This window comes from Rutidosis leptorrhynchoides, chromosome 4 (genome assembly GCF_046630445.1).
Source record: "Rutidosis leptorrhynchoides isolate AG116_Rl617_1_P2 chromosome 4, CSIRO_AGI_Rlap_v1, whole genome shotgun sequence".
NCBI lineage: Eukaryota > Viridiplantae > Streptophyta > Magnoliopsida > Asterales > Asteraceae > Rutidosis > Rutidosis leptorrhynchoides.
The window spans coordinates 208832618-208840909 of NC_092336.1; positions in this window are offsets into that span (position 1 = coordinate 208832618).

Sequence of the window (8292 nt, forward strand, 5' to 3'; positions counted from 1 at the left end):
TCCAACTATAATTGACTTGATAATAATCTTGATGAACTCGACGACTCGAATGCAACGTCTTTTGAAATATGCCATGAATGACTCCGAGTAATATCTATAAAATGAGCAAATACACAGCGGAAGATTTCTTTCGTACCTGAGAATAAACATGCTTTAAAGTGTCAACCAAAAGGTTGGTGAGTTCATTAGTTTAACTTAAACACTCGTTTCCATCATTTTAATAGACCACAAGATTTCAGATTTCCATTTCTCATAAACATACGTCCCATGCATAGAGACAAAAATATCATTCATATGGATTGAACACCTGGTAACCGACATTAACAATATGCATATATAAGAATATCCCCATCATTTCGGGATCCTCCTTCGGACATGATATAAATTTCGAAGTACTAAAACATCTGGTACTTTGGATGGGGCTTGTTGGGCCCGATAGATCTATCTTTAGGATTCGCGTCAATTAGGGTGTCTGTTCCCTAATTCTTAGATTACCAGACTTAATAAAAAGGGCATATTCGATTTCAATAATTCAACCATAGAATGTAGTTTCACGTACTTGTGTCTATTTCGTAAAACATTTATAAAAGCATTTCATGTATTCGCAGTTCAAAATATATTTCAAAAGCATTTAATAAAGCAGTTGTAAAAACAGCGCATGTATTCTCAGTCCCAAAAATGTAAAGAGTAAAAGGGATTCAAATGAACTCACGCATATAAATATGGTAAAACAGTTAATAAAATATTGCATGTATTCTCAGCCCAAAAATGTAAAGAGTGAAAGGGAATCAAATGAACTCACCTAATGTATTTTGTAGTAAAAATACATATGACTATATTGAACAATGCAGGGTTGGGCTCGGATTCAAGATCCTATATCAATTATATATATATATCAATACATATACTTGTAATCGAACAATTATATATATTATAAGTGATTTAGTTGTTATTTTAAATCATGTGTTTCATTAATAACTTAATTCATTATATTTACTTTATATACCTTAAATAAATATATACTATAAAAATATTACTATGGCTGTATTAAATATAGTTTTCTTATACTTGTTAAATATATTTTTATATAACAATTCCTTATTTTGGTAAAATAATATAAATAAAAATTATATTTTGTTATAATAATACTATTAATAATAATACTAATAATATTTGTAGTAGTAATAATAATAATAATAATAATAATAATAATAATAATAATAATAATAATAATAATAATAATAATAATAGTAATAATAAAAATCATGATAATAGTAATGATAATAAAAATATATAGTATCATGTTAATGATAATAATAATAATAATAATAAAAATATAAATAATAAATGAAACTACCTTTAAAAAGATTTCTTAAAAAGAAATGCCTCAGACCGGGTTCGAACCCACGACCTTTCGCTCAACCTAAACACCTCCTAACCAATGCTCCATCTCTGTTTTTCTGTTATCTCCTAACTTTTTATATAAATATCCCGTATGTATCAGTTTCTATCTTCTTTTGGCCCAATAATCAAACCCAATAGATCTAAGTTTATTCTGTACGTGATTTTTAAACAATACATAATAGAATAACAGCGAACAACGCAATAGCAGCTGCAACATCGCATCAGTAGTCACTTATTCATCAACGTCTTATCGTCTCATCACCTTCATTTACAACATCATCTAATTCGGTGTATATCATCATCAATCCTAATATAATCTTCTCATCTTTTTAGTAGTAAACGAATTAATAATGATAGTATACAGCAGCCCATGTGGTTTAACTCCCTAAGCTCACGTATCCAGTTCAAAAACACATTTTTATTTGGTTTGCGAGAAAAAGAAATCAGTCGACAAAATAAAAGCAAGTGGTGGGGTTGAGCTGGACTTTCTTTATGTTTAAATATGGGTACGATGGGCAGGTGAAAAAGGATTCATCAACTAGCAATATAATATACAAGTATAATGAGGAAAATCGTTACCTCATAACCATTATCATATTCATTAGTTTAACAACCCTACAACTTTTCGTTTTTATTTTATAATATTTGAAAGTAGGCGAGTAGGTATGATGATAGATGTCGGCTCTTCTAAAATCCAATAAAATCAACAACAACCGTATCATTTGTTTAATCAACGAGTGGTTGATGTGGGGTTTCGGTACAACTGGTTCAACGTAAGGTAGCTGTCAAAGACCTACTCAATCAATTTGGAATCCAACATTCACGAGTAGCTAGTGTTCAATGGTGAAGGTTTATGATGAAAGAAAAAGAAAATAGCAGTTGGCGAGAAATTTTTATGATGGTTTTGGGTTCTCGGGTTTGTAAACGAAAGTAGAAATAAAAATATGATACCGATGGTGGTTGTGGGTTTGAAGAGGGTGGCGGTTTAAATGAAGGTGGTTTTTGTGGTGTGTACTTAGTGGGTGTTGCACAGAGGTGGTGGCGTGTTAATGTTGATCGAGGTGGAAGGTCGTGGTTTTCAAGGTGTTGTGGTGGTGAACGGTTTCGTTGTTTGATAATTCAAACTAGATGGGTGTTGTAGGTTGGTGAAGGATGGTGGTTGTGTGATGGTGGGTGGTTGCCGAGATATAGAAGGAGAAAAATGGTAATAGCTTAGATGTGTTTTTCCTCTAAATGCACATGTACAAGTGTATATCATATATAGAGACTAATACATGAGATATGTGATAGTCAATGGAAACAAAACAAAAAGAAAACAGTATAAAGTTTTCTTATGTTGTGTGATAATTGAGTCTCTCGTGGTTATATAATAATAACATATATGTTAGATAGAATATATAATAGATACATGGAAAGGGAAAGGAAACGACTAAAGCAAAATTAACATAGTAATCGAATAATAATAATAATAATAATAATAATAATAATAATAATAATAATAATAATAATAATAATAATAATAATAATAATAATAATATAATAATAATAATTATAATATAAAGACGTGTGAATATATTAGCCACGGACTAAATTTCGTACCCTGTTGTTTAATCAGTGGCGAATAAAGTTATTCAGAAAAATCTCATATTTTTAAATTAACTTTATTTATTTATTTTGATCATTATGGCATAAAATTCGATCCTTAAACTGTTAGATAAAGATTACATCAATTGTCTCTCTCAATTATGGGTAAAATATAAAAAGTGTTCAAATTTAAAAATTAGCTCATAAATATATTTTTAATAAGCCTAAAATTTATATAACTCATTTTCGGATCACCGTTTATTTTAAAATCACATAAGTTCGAATTAACTTCTCTAAATAATAATCGAAACGTCCAACGAGTATTACAATCATTTAATATTAATTTTTAATATACTTTATTTATATATAGTTATGTTTTAAATAATAATTATTATAATATCATATTTTATTTTATTTTACATAGTAAATTCTAATTGGATCATATAACATTTCAATTAATATATATTAAATATGTACATATCTATTTACAAATAGTTGTTCATGAATCGTCGGGATTTGTCGAAGGGTAACTGAATATACGAAAATAGTTCAAATATTTTGAGACTCAACATTACAGACTTTGCTTATCATGTCGAAATCATATAAATATTAAGTTTAAATTTGGTCGGAAATTCCCGGGTCACTACAAAATATCCCCACACTTGAACGTTGCTTGTCCTCAAGCAATACAGAACTTGAAATTAAATCACACTTCACTCGAATCACTTTTTTATTCTCACCCTTTATACATCAGTGATTTTGATTCGGTGGTATAAACAATAATAGTAACGATGTGGTTTACAGTCCCACATGACTATGAAAATTTAGATCCTTTAAAGAAATTGGATCTTTATGAAAACATTTAATCTTTTGAAAATTCAAGCTAGATTTTACCCTAGACAAATTTTTCGAAATAACCCTTCACCGGTGTTTGCAAAATATTTTTGTGGGTTTTGTGGGTTTCAGATGATAAAATTTTAGCTCAAAACTTGCGATTTTGTGTCACCCACTTTCTAACCTTGTATTAGGAAAGCACACGTCCAGTTTACTTATCCCGTATATTACCTTTCAGTAAACTACCGTCCGGTTGTAAAGGAAAGCGATGAACAAGAAACTGTTAAGGCAATGTCTAATGACATGCTTTTGATTATGGTCCACAACGTGTCGAATGCAATTACTATCCTTTGTAGGAGCAATAGTAAAGATCACCCTATAATTTTTTTGGTCTGGCACAAGGTCCTGTCTTCGACCATGCTATGCAACCACCGTTCTTACGGTTGACACCCGAGTTGGTTCAGGTGACCTAATGAATTATAGGTGAATTCCTAGGATTTTACGTTCAATGGTAATGAACGCATTGAAAATAGGTTTTCAGAAAACAAATCGGTTTTAATTTGATCAAAATATTTTCTCGTTCAAGCTCAAGTTTAGATATCATCGAATTCCATGAGTTTGTAATTCTCAATCTTTAAGGTCAATCTCAGGGATTGAGTAATATCAGGCTTAGAAGCTGATTTTTAATCTTTTAAGGAGATTATCCTTTCTGAGGGTCGGATTCATTAGTCTTATCAAGCTAATTTGCACGGCGCTCTCCCCATTTTACGAGACAGATCCTCTCATGGTTAGGATAAGTCTGACCACTTGGCGACCCTGTTTGATGCTGAGGTCCATGGATTTCCAGCTGATTTTCAAGAAAACTTTTCAAGGTTTTTCATAGACTCTACAACTGGTCTGTACGATAACTTCTTGACCTAAATCAAGAAGCGCGTGTCTTTTTGGAATACTTTACTTCCTTTTAATGATGGAATTGATTAATCGTGTAGATCCATTTTTTCTTTCAATGTATTACAATAAACCGGGTAAAACAGTTAATTTAGTCCAAAATAAAAGCACCTGCAATAACTTTACAGAAACATGCGATAGATGATTTTTAATTGAATAACTTGGTACATTCTCCCCACACTTGGCTTTTATTTATTTCTTTCTTTGCCTTTTTATTCTCCTTTATTCCATTTTTAAAAAAGAAAGTAAAAAAAAAATCATTTTGCCTTATTTAAGTTTTAGAATTTTACGACACCACTTTAGAATTTAGTTTTTTTTAGATTTTAGTGTCGATTTAAGTATGCCGATTTCCTTTTAGAATTGCATTTTAAGTTTAATTACCTTTAGATTTAAGTGTTTTTTAGACGCAATTTTTAGTTTTTAGTTTTTAGACTTTTATGTTTCGACGCTTTTCTTTCGACGTTTATTTTTCGACTTTTTATTTTTCGACGCGCTTTTTCTTTTTCATTTCTATGCTCTAGTTTTTAGGACATAGAATTTTCTTTAAATTTCTCTAAATTTCGTCTAAAATTATTGTAAACGATTAAATTGATAGACACCAATTTTCTGGTTCGTAGTAATAGTTGGATTTGTAAGTGGCGAGTTGTGGACTTCCGATTTAAAGGGTCCTGGCTACCTGCTGCATCTATTAGCTATTCGAAACGTGGGCAAAAGCAGAAAAGTGTATTAATTTGATAACTTTTATATTTTTTAGTTTTATAACTAATATGCTAATTAGTAAATGCACCACATTGTAGTTAAAATTTGGTAATAAACGCATTATGGAAAATTTCAAAAATATTTTGGAAACTCTTTCTGACATACGAAATCAATTACATCAATACTCTAAAACGAGTGTTGATGACAATTCGTTCGGTCAATCTTGGATCACCAATGACGAAACAATAACTGGTTGTGAAATATGTGGAGATTATCACTCGACATGGAAATGTTATTATTACGTTCCTATGAAAAATTATGCACCCATGGAACTTGAATAGATCGATTATGAGGCATGCAATTTAAATTGGGATTATTCCCAAGAATATATCCAAACTCAACAACCAGGGGACAAGGAAAATTATGTGTCTGAAATTTTTTTAAATTATATGAAAATCAAACTCGAAGAACTTAACGCTCAAAATGAGCAAATACGAGAGTTTGCAAATTGGCAGGCTGAAACTCTATCAGACTACATACCTATTGATCTGAGGAGTCGTGTGCAAGAAAATCTCATACCATCGAATTTTGATGATTTCGAGAGCTCCGAAATCACCAATTATCCCGATGATACTTTTTATTCAGTTTTACCAATTTCACAACATATCGACACATTAGCATCTATCGATGAAATCATTAATCCATCAATGGATGAAGAAGAAGTAAGGGTGACAAATTGGTACTCTTGGGAAAACAATAACGTTAAAAATTTTACCCTCGAGACCAAAGTGGTAGGACCGATAAGGACAGTTAAAGAAAAAGATTTTTTTTTGATCCCGAAATTCACCATACCACAACCTTCCAACCTAATATTCTCAATAGATGAGTCATCTACCGAAGATGAACTACAAGTTGTAATAGATAATGACACCTCGGATTTCACCCAATCGGGTAATAGAGGTGAAAACTTTGATCCCGAGAATGAACGGAAGGAGATATTAGGAATTGTCCACCCTGAAGAAATATGTATGTCGGTATATAACGATCCATTTGACCAAGAACCAGAAAAGAGACGCATCCATTTACTGAAAGCCACACTTAAAGAAGAATTAATTAGTGACAATCGGGTGGGTCTAAACTTTAAACCCATTGATATATTATACACCACCCGAGATGTAAATGACTGGCTCAGTATTCTAATTCGTGGAACTTATTCTACCGACTTCACATGTCGTCAGCTAAGTGTGGGGAAGTCTAACCCCACTTAACGTTAAATTAGGAATTCGGGTTAGTACATAACTCGTTAATAAAAATGCATGATAAAATAGGGTAAAAGAAGTATTTTCAAAGATTAGCAAACAGTTCAGAAAAGCAACCATTTTTAAAGAAAAACATGTGTGATAAAACAACAAAACGAATGAACGATGAGGCGCGCCATCTATCATTCCACGAGCTTAGTAATTACAAACTGGGTATTTTTAATCACTTTTCTACACTAATCACCCTCATGAATTTATTATTATAGTCTGATTTCATGCAAATGAGGGCATTGCATGATCTCAAGTGTGGAGAAGGTTTATAAATTCTCTCGGGTTTATACTTGGTTTATTTGCCAAATTTTGTAAAAATTTGAAATTTTTTCAAATAAATGAATTCAAAATCATGTTTATACATATTTATGAATGATGAAAACTAGGTGTTAACACCGAAATTATCGTTACCTCGGAAAGGACATAAATTGAGAAATAACCCAAAACGCTTGAATTCATTTAAAATGGAATAAAGGAGAATAAAAAGGCAAAGAAAGAAATAAATAAAAGTCAAGTGTGGGGAGAATGTACCAAGTTATTCAATTAAAAACCATCTATCGCATGTTTCTGTAAAGTTATTGCAGGTGCTTTTGTTTTGGACTAAATTAACTGTTTTACCCGGTTTATTGTAATACATTGAAAGAAAAGATAGATCTACACGATGAATCAATTCCTTCATTAAAAGGAAGTAAAGTCTTCTGAAAAGACACGCGCTTCTTGATTTAGGTCAGGAAATTTTCATTCAGACTAGTTGTAGAGTCTACGAAAAACCATGGAAATTTTTCTCGAAAATCAGCTGGAAATCCACGGACCTCAGCATCAAACAGGGTCGCCAAGTGGTCAAACTTATCCTAACCATGAGAGGATCTATCTCGTAAAATGGGGAGGGCGCCGTCTAAATTAGCTTGATAAGACTAATGAATCAGACCCCCAGAAAGGATAATCTCCTTAAAAGATTAAAAATCAGCTTCTAAGCCTGATATTACTCAATCCTTGAGATTGACCTTAAAGATTGAGAATTACAAACTCATGGAATTCGATGATATCTAAACTCGAGCTTGAATGAGAAAATATTTTGATCAAAAATAAAACCGATTTATTTTCTGAAAACCCATTTTCAATGCGTTCATTACCATTGAACGTAAAATTCTAGGAATTCACCTGACATTCATTAGGTCACCTGAACCAATTCGGGTGTCAACCGTAAGAACGGTGGTTGCATAGCATGGTCAAAGACAGGACTTTGTGCCAGACCGAAAAATTATAGGGTGATCTTTACTATTTCTCCTACAAAGGATAGTAATTGCATCCAACACGATGTGGACCATAATCAAAAGCATGTCATTAGACATTGCTTTAACAGGTGCTTGTTCATCGCTTTCCTTTACAACCAGACGGTAGTTTACTGAAAGGTAATATACGGAGCGAGTATACTGGACGTGTTGCTTTCCTAATACAAGGTTAGCAAGTGTGTGACACAAAACCCCAAGTTTTGAGCTAAAATTTTAAAATC